This window comes from Camelus dromedarius, chromosome 3 (genome assembly GCF_036321535.1).
Source record: "Camelus dromedarius isolate mCamDro1 chromosome 3, mCamDro1.pat, whole genome shotgun sequence".
Classification (NCBI taxonomy): domain Eukaryota; kingdom Metazoa; phylum Chordata; class Mammalia; order Artiodactyla; family Camelidae; genus Camelus; species Camelus dromedarius.
In genome coordinates this window covers 97500743-97515134 of record NC_087438.1, presented here as the reverse complement: position 1 = coordinate 97515134, position 14392 = coordinate 97500743, and the positions used below count along the sequence as shown (strand labels likewise).

At 56.3% G+C, this 14392-nt stretch overlaps 1 protein-coding gene across 3 annotated transcripts in view; it reads right to left on the bottom strand.

Moving 5' to 3' along the window:
- CXXC5 (CXXC finger protein 5) overlaps positions 1-14392 on the bottom strand; it is a 34159-nt gene that overhangs the window by 17447 nt on the left and 2320 nt on the right. The gene's annotated exons all lie outside the window — the stretch shown is intronic.

The window sequence follows — 14392 nt, the reverse complement described above, 5'->3', positions numbered from 1 at the left end:
TGGGGCTCCACTGTCACCATCAATGATCCGAGTCTCTGCCAGGTGCTCTGTCCACACCATCTTGTTTTATTCTCATGGGAGCCCAAAGGGGACAGCACCATGGTCTTCCCGTTTCACAGATAAGAACACTGAGGCTCAGAGCTGAGTGGGTTAGTGATTGGCTAAAGTCACCCAAGTTGTGTATGATGGAGGTGAGAGTAAAATTCAGGTGTTTGATTATGGGAGATAAGTAGGAGCCCCCCAGAAGCCCACCTTGGTACCCCTGGATCCCATGCTGGCATGAGGTCTGGGGGACCTGGGGACCAACTACAGGCATGTGAGTGTGTTGGTCTGACTGTGACTTACCTCTGCCTCATAATATGCAGTGCAGACTCTCAGTCATTTTACAGATGTAGAAACTGAGACCAGAAAGGGGAAGTGACTTGCCACACAGCACAGGGCCCCATAGATTCTGCTCCTCCATTTAAGGCCAGCCACCAACTTCTAGCAAATTAAACAAGACTCTGACCTTTAGTGAGCCCTGACCCAGGGCCACGCTGTGCTTGGTGCCCTCTTTGGCTAACCAGCACACTGATCAGGGGTTAGGGATGGTCACTGTGGCTGCCCCTGTACACAGAAGAGGAAGGTATTTCCAGCTCAAGGGTACTTTCTTAACTACTCCGTGCAGGGCTCCCCAGAGAGGGGAAAGGAGTCCCCAGGAAGGTGGAGTTGAAGTTGGGAAAGGTGTGTGACCCTGACCAGGCCCCTAGGCAGCTCCCTCAAGCTTAGCCATTGACTTTCCCAAAACTTCTCTGCAAGGAGATCTCCCCAACCCTAAGGAGAAACAATCTGCTCCCTGGGGCACCCCAACTCCTCCCCTACTCCCAGTGAATCACGTCCCTGCAGAAGCCAAGGCCAACAGGGCTCACCCTCCCCAGACTTAAAAGGGTCAGCAATCCCAATTCTCCTTGGATCCAAGATAACAGAGGGCCCCAGGACAGACATAGGGCTGGGCGTAGGTGGGGAGGGGACTGGCCCAACTAGGAACATTACTCATAGTGTGTGATAATGGGAGATGGTAGGAGCCCCCCAGAAGCAAAGGTTCAGGCCATGAAAGGGTCCAAATGGGCGATGGCATCAGGGTTCCTCTCCTACTCTGCAGCCTCCAGCCTAGGTGATCTCAGACAAGCGGCTTGCACTTACTGAGCCCATTCCCTGGCCTGTAAAATGCCTGTGGTGACAGCCCCACCCCCACCAGGACGTATGCAAAGTTCTCAGTGCAGGGCCAGCATGCACAGACGCTCAGTAAATGAGAGCTGTGCTGTTATTTTTACTGTCATCGTCAGCCAGCACTAGAATGAGCGTCAAGGATAGCTCAAGCCAGGAGGGCTGGGTAACCTACGATGTGGCCCCAGTTCTGCCACTGTTTCCTTTGAGCCTCGGCCAATCCCTTATGCCTCAGTTTCCCCAGCCCCAAACAGAGCATGCCCACCCTGTCCTTTTACCTGCAGGAACATGGGGAGGTGAGCATATGGTAGGGGTCTGAAGGCTACAAGGAGGGCAGCACTCAGCTGTCGAGTCTTGTACTTCCTCTTCTGGCCACAGGAAGTACCTACCTACACTTCCTGCCAATCTTTCCTCCTGCCTCCCTGGCCCCTCTCACCCTGCCTGCTCTATGTCAGCGCCTCTTCCATCTTCCACAGTCTCAATAAGCATTTTCACACAGGTGTGTACCAAGCCCTTCCCCACCCTGCAAAGGCCACATTTGCCACCTGGAAGTCTCTGCTTGAATCTAACTTGTGGCCTTGCTGCCTGTTGGTGGGTAGGGGACAGTAAAAGTCTTGGAATCATGGTTGGTTCTCTCTGTTTCCACCCAAACTGTGAAGACCCCAAGAATGTCTGCCCATGGACCCTGGGTTCCTCTGCCCTAGGTCTAATCCATTCCCAACCCACCCCACTGTGGCCCCAAGCTCAGCTTCTTCACTCCCACACCCCAGCATTCCCATCTAAGAACAACCCTAGAGAAGGCCAAATCTAAGGCATTCTAATTAAGTAGTCCTTGTTGTGGGGTACCACTCCCAGGAAAATGTCAGCTTTGGGGGAGCAGACAGATGGAGGGGAGGGCTGGACTCACCTGGAGATCCAAGTGTGACATGGTGAGAACCACACCCCACTATCTACTTCAGGTCCTGCAGCTTTAAGTCAGAGATAAGGGTCATATCCATTTTATAGGTGGCAAAAGTGAGGTCAGAGAGGTGGGCAGACTGGCTTATAATTACACAGCAGGCAGTGACCAAGCCAGATTTGGAGCCCAGGCCTGTCCAGCTCTAGAGTCCGTGGCTCCAGAGTTCTAGTCCTCCTGACTGGCCACTGCTGTTTGTTTTCCCCCAGGATGCCTGGGCCCCTCTCCTCTCCCCAACCACTGCCCAGGCCTTTATGTGGGGAGACTTCTGTGGCTAGGAGGTGGGACCCAGCCTGGGCCTAAGTCTTTACAGCCACCTGCTCCTTGACCCCTGCTAGAGTGGCTCAATCCTGTGGGCCCAGAGTGATCTGTAGTCTGGGTTTTAGGCGACTGTGTCCAAAGCCCTTCATAACCATGAAGCCATCCCTATCAAACTCAACCCTCTCATCTGAAAAACAGTGTATTTGTCAGTATATGAAAAATAGGTATGCCCCCAATTCTGCCCAATCCAGGGAAGGCAGGCCTCAGCCCCAATGGGCAGAAGCATAGAAGCTCCCTGAGGGCACCCTTCTAACCCAGCAGCCCAGCCCTTCCTTGTACTCAGGGTAGCTCTGTACCCATTCTGCAGGCCAAGGACTAAGAACCAGGGGCTATGTTTAAATTTTAAGTCTCAGGGTGCTTGCTCCAAGGCAGAGGGGATAATAGGAGCTTGGGAACCAAGAGGACAGAGGGAAGTGGCTGCAGGGTGAGCAGGGAGGGCAAGCAGACAGACTCCTGGAGCACAGCCATTAGATCAAGGGAGTCTCTTTCCTCCCCAGTCTCTGGCACCCCCAGTCTCCCAAGGACCCAGCCCCCTGAGTTGAGGGAGCAGCTGGCCACTTGGCACTCCTAGGAAAATCGATTCTCCGCAACTTTCCTTCTCCAGCCTCTGCTCTTCCTAGCTCCTCTGCATCTCTCCCCCATCGACCCCCAACCTGGAAAATGTCTCCCTTCCCATGCCCACCTTGCAGAATGCAGCTTCCCTACACAGCCGAGGGGTGGGCCTCCTTTGTGTGAGCCTATGTAGGGGGCACTGGGGTGAGCGGAGCCCCAACCACGTTGCAAGGGTGCGTGTGCTCATACCAGGTTCTGTGAGGTCAGGGCTCCTGGCCCAACTCTATGGCTCATCTGGGTGTGAGCTGTGGCCGGAGGACGGCTGCCTGAGCCTGTGACAGGATGGAGCAGACATACAACTGCCTTATTGGATCCGTGTATGGGGTCCCAGGGGCACAGCACGCCCACGTGTGACTGAGTATGTCCATTTGCCTATCCGTGTGCCAGTGCGTGCGTGTGTGCATGCGTGCACGCCAGAGGCTGGGGCTGTGAGTGTGACAGTGAGTGTGTTCCTGGCGGGGTCTGGGCCATGCGTGTCAGCTGGGAGTGTTGGTCGTGTGGAACGACGTGTGCTGACTGTCTGTCCCAAGTGTGTGCCTCTGGGTGTGCCGCGTGGGGAGTGCGTGAGTACGCTCTGCCTGCCAGGCCGCAGGGCCCCGTGGGGCTGCTGGGGATGGGGTGACTCACGTCTCCTGAGCTCATCCCGCCGCCAGCCCGCCCAGCTCACCCTGCTCTGCTGGGCTCATGGCCGCCAGCGCAAGAGGTGGGGGGTGGAGGGAAGGCGCGGGCAGACGCGGCAGGGAGGCCAGCTTGATAAATAACCTGCTGCTTCCCCAGTCCTCTCAGAAGGGGAGGCTGCATCATGGGAAGAAGGGGGGGAGCAGGGGCAGGCAGCCCTGGCCCCCGAGGCTCCGGCCACCTTGGCCCCCACAGCCAAGGCTGCGGCTCCGGTTCCTGTTTCATCGAAACCTGAGCTGGGAAAAGCCTATCGGGTCATCTTGCCTGTCCCGCCGGCCGCCAGGCCCAGGCAAGCTGCCCCTCAGGGGACAAGCCCGCAGCCTGGCCGACCAGCCAGTGGGTGGGTGGGTGGGGGGAGGATATTTCTGTCCAGACTAAATGCAGCTCCAGGCCTCTGTCTACCCCCCTACCAACAGCTGTTCCCAAGGGCCCCCTGGCTCTGCTGGACTGATTAAATATAATCCCCCCACCACAGCAAATCCCCAACGTTCACCTCTTCCCATTGACCCCCACCTACATGAGGAGAAGGCTGGGGAGCCCACTGTGTGACCTTGGTTCAGTGTATCCCCCTCTCTGGGCTCTTAGCAATGAAACATCAAGTATTACTCAGCTCTAGGCCCTGACCTGCCTAACAGGCACTATTGGAGACAAGACAATAAAGATGACTAAATTGGGGTCTTCGTCCAGGGAGACAGGGGTTGAGGTCCCCTTCTCCAAAATGACGACAACCTGCTTCACAAAGAATGGCTGGGGGAAGTTCTCCCCAGCACCCCAAGTACCTTTAGGCTTATAAACATGGCCCCCTGCATCCTGCCTGTTCCTTGCCCAAGCTGGGCAATACCAGGCTCCTCCAATCTGCCCCAGCCGGACCCTGGCCAGGACAAGTTGTGCCAGGCTTGGGGTTGGGCGGGAGGCGGGAGCATGACAGCTGCTATTTCCTGGAGGCCACAGTTGGGCACAACCCGGATTCCTGCCTGTCTCCACAGTCCACCAGACAGCCTCTCCCAGGATCTGGCCCTCAACAGGGCACCCCTTCCACATTGTCAGCCAGGGTCCCACAGGGTCCCATCAGCCACTCTCCTCCTGAACTGGTACAGGGAGGAAGCTGGATGCACCTTCCGGTCAGGGCTGGGGAGAATGAAGGTCTCTGCAGGGTTCAACAGGCGGGGGAGGCAGCTCCAGCTTCCCTCCTCCTGCCTGCCTGCCCACCCGGCTGCTTCCCCCAGCCCCACACGCACCAAATTCCCCACATGCCTGTCTGTCTCTGACAGCTCGAGCAAATACTTGGCTGCACGGGCACCCGCTGTTCTGAGCCCGCTGCGCCTCCTCCCCTGCCTTCCCCGGGGGGCTCTGCAGGCGCAGCCAGGGATGGGAGGGGGGCCAGAGCCAAGAAGCTTGGTGGGCAGTGGGGGGAGCAAAGGCAGGAGGAACCAGTCTCAATTCCGAAGCACCAACCCCGGCTCCCAGGCCTGGGGGACTGAGGGACCTGGGAGGTCACTGTGAGCAAGTCCTGGCTGGGCAGCAGCTGCCGACGCCCCCGCTGCCCCCCGGAACCTCCCAGGAGGGCCTTCCGGAGGCCTCCCACTCGCCTCAGCCGATGAAACAGCATCTGCCACCCCGGCGGCAGCAGCTCAGGACAGGACAGAGGGCACCATGAAGTCCTTGGGGAAGGCTTTGAAATCTGGACTATGGCCCGGCCCCTCCTGGCAGCCCTGGCCCCCTATCACAGGCCTAGCCCCAGAGCATGGTGGTGGTGGTGGGGTGTTCCAGCCCTCCTGCAGTGTGAGGGACACACCCGCCCAGCTGTCAGGCCTGGGACATCTCCCCTCAGATAGCTGGTGGGGGCCTTGTTTGCCCCCAACAACCCTCCTTCCTGCTTGCCTCGCCTGCCTCCCAGGAGACCAGTCGAGGAAACACTTCCTCGCTGGCCGGCTCCTTATCTCCCCCCTCCCCACATCCACCCTCATTCCTTCTCCCAGAGTCACCCCTTCAGCCAAATCATACTCCTATCCTACAGTCAAGGACCCCCCTCCTCTCCCCACCACTCCATCACTGGCCTCAGCATCCCCAGTATCCAGCACATACCCAGGCACACAGCAGACAATGAATGAATGACCTCATGGAATGACACCCTCCACTGTGCAGATGGGTGTCCTGAGGTCAAGAGAGAGCCCAGCGAGCTAGGCCTCCCATCCAGGGCTCTTCCTGAAGGAGACTCTGATTGCAGGGCCCTTCTCTGTCATTTACCACTTTCTGCCCCAGGAACCAGTTCAGCCCTCCCAGGCTACTGGAGGCATTAGGGCAACTCCAAGCAGAATTTCTCAGTGCTCTGGGTCCAAATGCCAGCTGGTTATTCAGAACTACTGGCCCAATTCTCCCACAGTGGAACGGTGGTCTTGAAAAGAATCTCACACGTATTGTCTTTGTGATGCTAGACCGTGGGGTAGAGCCTCCTCTCCCCATTGCACAGATGGGGCTGCTGAGGCCCCCAGGGGAGGGGGAAGCTACAGGCGGCCGTGAATCAGAGGGGGAGCTGGGAAGCCGCCCGGCCCTGCCGGCTGTCGCTGGAAGCAACAGCCTGCATTTCCTGCTCACACTGGTGCCTGGGGAAGCGTGGGCAGCGGGCAGGCGGGCACCACAGCAAGGACCCCTCCTGTGCCTGCAGGCCAGCCGCATCACCTTGCTGCCTGGCTGGGCCCGCACAGCCCACTCCCCAAGCCAGCTAGCTCTCCAAAGGGGGGTAGACCAGAGGCAGAACTGGGTTTCTGTCTAAGGTATGTACTCCTGTTGCTTCAAGACACCACAGAGAAACCCCTCCCCTCAGATCCTCAATGTCCTCAGAATCAAACAAGATTGAAACATGACCATTCATGCTTCTTTCCAGTAGTAAAATCCATGGTTCTGTGATTCCAGAATCCCAGCACAACAAGAATCCTGGCAAGAATCCCTCAGCTCCAAGCATTCTATGATTCTAGACTAAAAATTCCAGGCCACCAAGACCAGACACTGCCCAGAAGAAAGGGGGCCAAGCCCACTGCTACCTGCTGCTCTGGGCTCAGCTAACCAATTTCCCACCCAGCTTTGGGAGAGGTGGGTCAGGCAGAAGAGAGGCTGGGCTCTCCCATCAGGGTCAATACAAGCTGGGCTTGCGGGGAGCCCTATGGGCCTGGGGATAGAGCCGATCTAGTCCTGAAGGACAGGCCACCACCTCATGGCACACACAGCTACTGACACTGCAGCTGTCAGGAAGCCCAGCCCTCAGCAACAAAAGTGAGTAGCTAGGAGTTTTGTGAGCCTGCACCCCCACCCTGCAGCTCAGAGGCAGGACAGGCATCAGGTCAGGGCTGGTCTCCTTGCTTCTCAAGTTCCAAGCCAAGCTCCACGCTTCATCTTCCTGTCTTCACCACCCACTGCTTCTTCCTTCCCATCACAATCCCCTCACCTCTCAGGCTCCCAGGCCAGCCCCAGCCCAGGCCACCTGGCAGCCAGCCAAACCAAAGGCTCCCAAGTCCATCTGATAGATAGAAAAACTGAGGTCCAGGGAAAAGACATGACCTATCCCAAGGGCTCAGCCTCAGCAGCCTACTGGTTTCTGGTTGTATCTATCTCTCAGCCCTGCCCACTACATCACTTCCCAGAATCCTCTACAGGGCCAGTGGATCTCCACAGACCAGTCTGATCACCACACAAGCACATTCCCCATTCCAGGGTCCCTTGAGAGCCCTCATTTCCACAGCCAATCACCTGGTCATTTATTAATTCATTCTTTCACTCACCCACTAGCCAATTAGCCCATCTTCCCACTACAAGCCAGGCCCCTTGCCAGGGGTGTGGGGGGCCTCAAGAAGGAAAGAGAGCAAGGCCTGTATCCAGCAGGCATTTAAAGTGCCTGCTGCATGCCAAGCAGTGTTGACCACCACAGGCAGACCAACTCTGGCTGTCCTCATGTTGTTCACAGCCAGTCAAGGGCTCCCAATCTCACTCGTCAATGGCAAGTCACAAACCCTCCAGCCTCAGTTTCCTCATGTGTATATGGGGACACTAACTGCACCCAAATCACTGATCTACTGGAAGGATTAAAGGATGTGAAGGCTAGAAAACCCACTAAGGGCTTAGGATGAGATAGCCATTGTTATTACCATTCTTCCAACATATTATTATTATAGTAATAATGGGGGACAGCAGTTGATTAGGGCAGCAGCTAAAGCTCTTCAAGCACTTAGCTGGTGCCAGGTACTGGGGGTACAGGAAGGAATGACAGCCATATCCCATTGCAAAGCTAGAAGCAGCTCAAAAACTCCCATAAGCATCTGATGAATGAGAGACTCAATGACAGGAGGCATGGCCCTGCCTCCAAGGAAGGTACAATCCAACATGTGTTCATGTGTGCTGCACATGTATATGTAAGCACTTAGCTATGCACATATATGTGTGTCTGACGAGGAAACCTGGGAGGTCCAGCATTTATGTGGGAAGTGGGGCAGCCGTTCAGGGAACACAGTTGCTTATGCCGGCTTAGGCCCCCCACCCTAGCCCAGCCTGCCCCCGCCAGTGATCACAGCAGAGCTGAGGGGACTGTGGCAAGAGCAAGGACCAGGCCCAGTGGGGAGAGGCCCAGAAAGATGCTTTGCATAGTTCTGGCCACCAGATTACAGGCCTAGGCTAGGCCCCTGGGTGGGGGTGTGGGCTGCCAGGTGCTGCCCCACACGAATTGGGCCCCAGCACCCGCACATTATGCCTGTGCTGGCACCGCACACAAGCGTTCCTTCTGGCAGGCCGGGCAAATCTGAGGTCAGAGGAGGTCATGGGGAAGGGAGGGAACAGTGGGCCCAAGGGCCATGTGGGGTCTGCTAGATGGGGGAGGGTGGGTACAGGGCTCCCCCGGGGCCACCGGGCAGGCCTGGCTCTGCCCTGCTCGGGCCAGCAGCTGGAGGGAAGTAAATATAGCGCGGGGCGTCCCGGCCACATTCCTGGGAGGCCAGCACGGCCCGCCTGCCCGCTGCTCTAGTCAGAGCGCAGCAGCCAGGGCCCAGAACTGCCACTGCCCTCTTCCCAAACAAACAGAAAAATAAATAAAACCAGCTCTCACGGCCAGCACAGCTAGGGGGAGGGGGCAGGAAGGGGTGGACCAGGGAGGGGGGGGTACCAGACAGGCGCACCAGTTGCTGCGGTTTCTGTTCTGCTGGGAAGGAGGAGGCCAACAAAAGAGGAAAATGGAGGGAAAGGGCAGGGAGACCGTCAGAGATGTCAGAGAAGGGGGGAGAATGCGCAGGAGAGGAGGGTGTGACCGGCAGAGGTGTCGGGGAGGCAGGTCAGGAGGGACAGAGACGGTGTCACGGTGTCAGGGACAGTTGGGGGAAGGGCAGAGGCAGCCTCGGGGTCAGTAATTCAGCAATTCAGTGACAGGGATGCGGGGTGGGGGGCAGCAGGCAGACAAAGGGGGCCCTGTAGGCTAGGGCAAGGGGCTGGCTCCAAAGGCCATGAAATATTAAAAAGCCTAGGCCAATGAGTGACAGAGGTCATAGAAGTAAGGAGACTAACTAGGGAGATACAGGGACCCTGAAGGAGGGCCCCCCTCCACCAGTGCCTGTTCCTCTCCACCACCTCCAGCAGGGCCAGCCCCCCCCAGCTCTCCTGCTGTGGCTGCTTTCTGTCTTTCCATCCATACAGCCGACAGCAGAGGATGGGAGGGGCCGTAGGGATTAGTGATGGCAAGGGACCTTTGCGGTTCCCTCTTCCCTCTGGCTGATCTGTGTGCAGCAGGCCTTCCAGAGCTGCCAGCCACCTTAGTAAGGCCAGGAGGCCTGTCAGCACAGCCGCTGCCACAGGCGCCTCCTGGGGAAGGAGGGAGTAGACATCCAGCTTCCTCTTTACAGAAAAAAAATCAGCCAAGCCACCACTTTCCACACAGACCAGCAGGGAGGGAAGGCCATGCCTCATAGCTCAGCTGAGCCAGCGAGTAAACTGGTAAGCAAGACAGCAGGTCATCCTCTAGCTCTCCCACCACACCCAGGCCCCATAATCAGTGTCATGACCTTGGCCAGTACCCCTGTGCCTGAGCCTGAGTCTTTACCAGCCCCATCCAGTCCCATCAGGCTTGGTGTGAGGAAAAAAATAAGAGGGCAAGTAATACCTGCAGGTTGGCGGCCAGGGCCAAGCATCTGCATGCAGATAACCACGTGAGGTCAGGCCCATTAGTGGTCCCATTTTACAGATGGGGAAGAGAAACCCAGAGAGGCAAAGTGATGTACCCAAGATCACACACCTGGTAATTAGCGGAATGGAGACAGAAATGCTAAATATGAGCCACATGTTCTTTTCTTCCTTTTCACTGAGGGATATGAGGTCCTCATCACCATAAATGCCAACTTTTGTTGAATGATGACTGTGGGCTAGCCACTAGTGCTGGACACTGCACATCTGAAAATGACCTTGTAAAGCAGGCACTCTTACTATTCCATTCAGGAATAAGGAAACTGAGGATCATAGAAAGAATACATATTGACCAAAGGTCATACATCCAGCTAGACAGTGAAATGGCCAGGATTTGGAGCCAGGTCTGACTCCAGAGTCAGTGGTCAAATATACTCGTCTGGGTGAGGTCAAGGGATGGGGCTACGAGGACCCAGCAGAGGGGAACTCAGCGATCCTATTGGTTCCTGGAAAAGACAGTAGGAAAAGATTGCCAGGGGGTGACCAGCAACTTCTCTAGGAACAGGAGATGGGCAGAGCCTGTCGGGGCCTAGAGTGAGGGCACTGCCTAGGGGCCTGGCCAGAGTGATCTGCCTAGTCTATCAAGAGACCATGCACCAGATAACACAAGCCTCTTCCCCTAGCATGGGGACACTGAGGCTGGTCCAAAAAGGGTCAGCAGAGCCCTGTCCTTTTGGCCCCTGGCAACCCAGGGCCAGTGTGCCAGGAACTAATCACCTTCCACACTCAGAGCCCCCAGTGCTGGCGGAAGGGGGGCAAGATCCCCTCCCTCCCTCCCAGGCCCTGTGAGCCCAGAGGGAGGCCAGCATCAGAGGCAGGAAATGAAGAAGAATTTGCGATCTAATTGAGCTGGCGGGGGATTAGGCGGCAGAATGCAATTACAGGGGCTGGAGCAGGGCCAGGGGCACTGACACCCCAAGATGTGGCCTGGCCCAGGTGATGGGGTCTACACATCTCTGTCCATAGACACCCTACTGGTGTGGGGGTGGGGGACAACAGGTAGACAAGGATTGGGGCCAGACTGCTCTTCAGCACACACAGGACTGCAGGATTCCAGCTCCATGTAACACCCAGAAGCAAGAAGTTTTCCTGAGAGTTCTCCCCCAGGGAACAGCCCTGTGGACTCTCCCATGGGAAGCAGGCAGACAGGAACACACGCTCTCACAGGCTCTGCTCATGCATGCACACACGTGTTCATGCTCCCAGGAAAGCCCCACAGATCCATGTTCACTTCTGTGGGGACAGACTCCCAACCTGCAGACACACAGCTCTGGCCCTATGTGCCAGTGGCTCCACCAGAGGGGAAAACACAAAACAAAACAAAAAAATACACCCATGACCTTAAAATCCTTTTATTCCCGTAATCACAGGCTGCCATCGCCGTGGATACGCGCTGTCACCCCGGCCCCAGCCTGTCTCCCTCCACGGCTTCCAAAACTCCCAGCAGGCAGGCAGACGGGGAGGCTGCCCAGTTACTGCCAGGGAGGGCAGGGGAGGGGAAGGAACGGGTGGGAGAGGTTCAACCACACACACACACACACACACACACACACACACACACACACACACACACACTGAGCCTCAACAAGGGAGAGAGAGACTCAGAAAGACAAACTGGCAGACAGAGATACAGAAAGAGAAAGGAACACAGACACTAGACACCAAAGACAGACACAGACCACTGCCCACACAGCTCAGATAATGCCCCCTCCCAGAGTCACACACACTTTCCCAATTCAGATACACCACTCAGGGAGTAAGACACTTCCAGATTTACAAGTGTATACAAAACACACAAATATACACACATTATGAATATACATTCTCCAAAATTCTAAGCACACACAACTCAGAATATACACATTCCTAGAGTCACAGGGACATATTCAATTTTCAGATATATACTTTCAGGTTCACAAACACACATGGACATATGCAGTGCAGACACACACAGCTCCTACATCCATAGACACACATGTTCTGATTCACAAACATACACATGCTCAGACTCCCACACCCCAAGACAGACACACATTCGACAGAGTTACAGATACATGTCTTGAGTCATTAGCATACACACACCACCCAGATTCCCACATCCCATACCAACAGACTAGACCCAGATAGCCTCATCTAGCAGCTGACACTGTCTTTGGCTTTAGCGGGCAGGTGGAATGGTTGGAGATTCCTGGGTCTTTGAGGGGGCAGTCCTTTCTCATTGCCCGCAGCCTGGGAGGTGGGCTCAGAGTTGGGGGGAATAAAGGGGGAAGTAAGAGAAAGCAAAAAAAAAAAAAAAAAAAAAAACTTGAGTGGGATATTCTTGTTGAGCAGTAGCGCGTGAGTAACTGGGGAGGCTTTTTGTGGTCTGGTGAGTTCCAGCTATGAGTGAGAGTTTAACTATTAATACACTTAATCAAGGACACTTCACACACACACAAGCACACCCATACAACCACACACATAGGATAGGATGGGACCAGATGGTGGGGGTAAGAGAGGGAGAGCCCCAGGAAAAAAAAAATGGGAAAACCCCATTCAAAGCCCCAGTGGGTGGGGAAAGAGGGCGGAGCTTCTACTCTGGGCCTGCCTCCAGAGCAGGGGCAGAGTCATAGTGATTCACTTTGGTATTCCCAGAAGAGTGAGGCTTGACACACAGTAGGTGCTCAATACACACTGGGCCAATGAATGAATAAGTGAATTACACACGAAGAGTGGGCAATAATAAGCAAGCCCCACCCCATACTTGGCCAATTAAGGCACGCTTCATAGCACTGCTTGGAGAGGTAGTGCTGACTTCATGGTCACCCCACCAGACAGGGGCCCCAGGAAAGAAGGCCTGGGTCTGGGTCATCAGTATCCCCTTATTCCTCCACCCTATCCTGCACCCTGGAAAGTCAGCTGACTTCAGCCCAGCCCAACACACCTCCCTTTCAGAGAGACCCCCATCTTCTTTCCAACCTTCCCATAAATAACTAGGTGGGGGTCCCCAAAGAGGGTGGGGTATTTAATTCCCAGAGACTTGATTCTTTATCCAGATGAAACCCTGCCTTCCATACTCCTATGAGCCTCAGTCTGACACTTGCCAAATGGGTAGAAGGTAGACAAAAAGCTGGAAAGAGGGAGTAAGAGTTGGGGGTCATAGTCGGAACTCATAGAATATAGGCCTGGGCTGGCCTGGGCCCTGGATGCAGAATCCTCCCTTCCCCTTCCCTTCCCCCACCCAGCCCAGCCCTCCCGGGTGGACATTCCAGGCCTCACGTGATAAAGACGAGGCCGCTGGCCCACGGGTAAGTCAACAGGCTCTGTCGGCGGAGAGATAGGAGGCCCCAGCCAGGGTCACCTGCTGAGCCGGGAAAACAGCCGGGCCCAAATACACACATAAATAAGGCGCCAACAGCCAGCCAGTCAGCCAAGGGTCTTCTGCTCAGGAACCTCTGCCCCCACCTTGGAAAGGGAGGTGGTATGGGAGAGGGAGGTGCAAGGCTGGCTCCTGCTTCCCTGGGAGAGTCCAAGCTCCTGCCAGGATTGGAGGTGGAGATGGGGAGCGTGGGGCGGTGGGCTTCTACCAATATCCCCAGGGCTGACTGAGAACTCAGAGGCCAACCTCCCTCAGCTGTTCCCACCCCTTCCCAGGGCAAAAATCACCCCCTCTCCCTCCTCCCCAAGGAGAGAACAATTTCCGTTCTGGGAAGGGGGTGACAGCTGCAGAGCGGGCCACTACCCCCCCTCCCCCAGCTCTTGCTTGAGTCTCATCCAGGGAAACTGCTAAATCAACACTACGCAGTAGTAGGTAGCGCTGGCCTCAGTCTCCCTGCATCGCTCTCAAAAAGGGGTTTGGGGTGGAGGCTTAGGGTCTCAGTTCCTGGGTTTTCTATGACGGCTGGCACCCAGCGTACGGGGGTCTTTCTGGAGAGGGATTAAGGCAACCTTAAGGCAGTACACCCCCCTAAAAACGTCTAAATGCTTTCAGTTGCATGGACAGCCACCCCCGCCCCCGCGGGCCAGGGCAGCTGAGGTGGCGCCGGGCGTTCAACTAGCGCTCCAAACAAGTCCGCAGCGACCGCGCACGCAGCCCCCGCCAGGCGGCCCCAGCGGAAAACTTAAAAGGGACTCTGTTTGCCGGCCGCCCTGGGGCGGCTCCGGCAGTGGCGAGGGCCGAACGATCGCACACGCCCCCTCCTCAGCGCTTCCTGCGCAAACGCAGGGGTGGGGGTGGGAGGAGGTGGCCCTGCGCCCACCACAAAATCAAGGACTCCGAACAGCGCCCTCGGCGCAGGGAAAGGCGGAGGTCAAGAGGCTGTCTAGCCAGAACCCCCCCTCTTCAACCCCTTCAATCCGAAGACGCGACTCAGACCACCCAAGGTCCAGGGGGCAGAGCAGGGCGCGGCTGCCAACCCTTTAGACTCC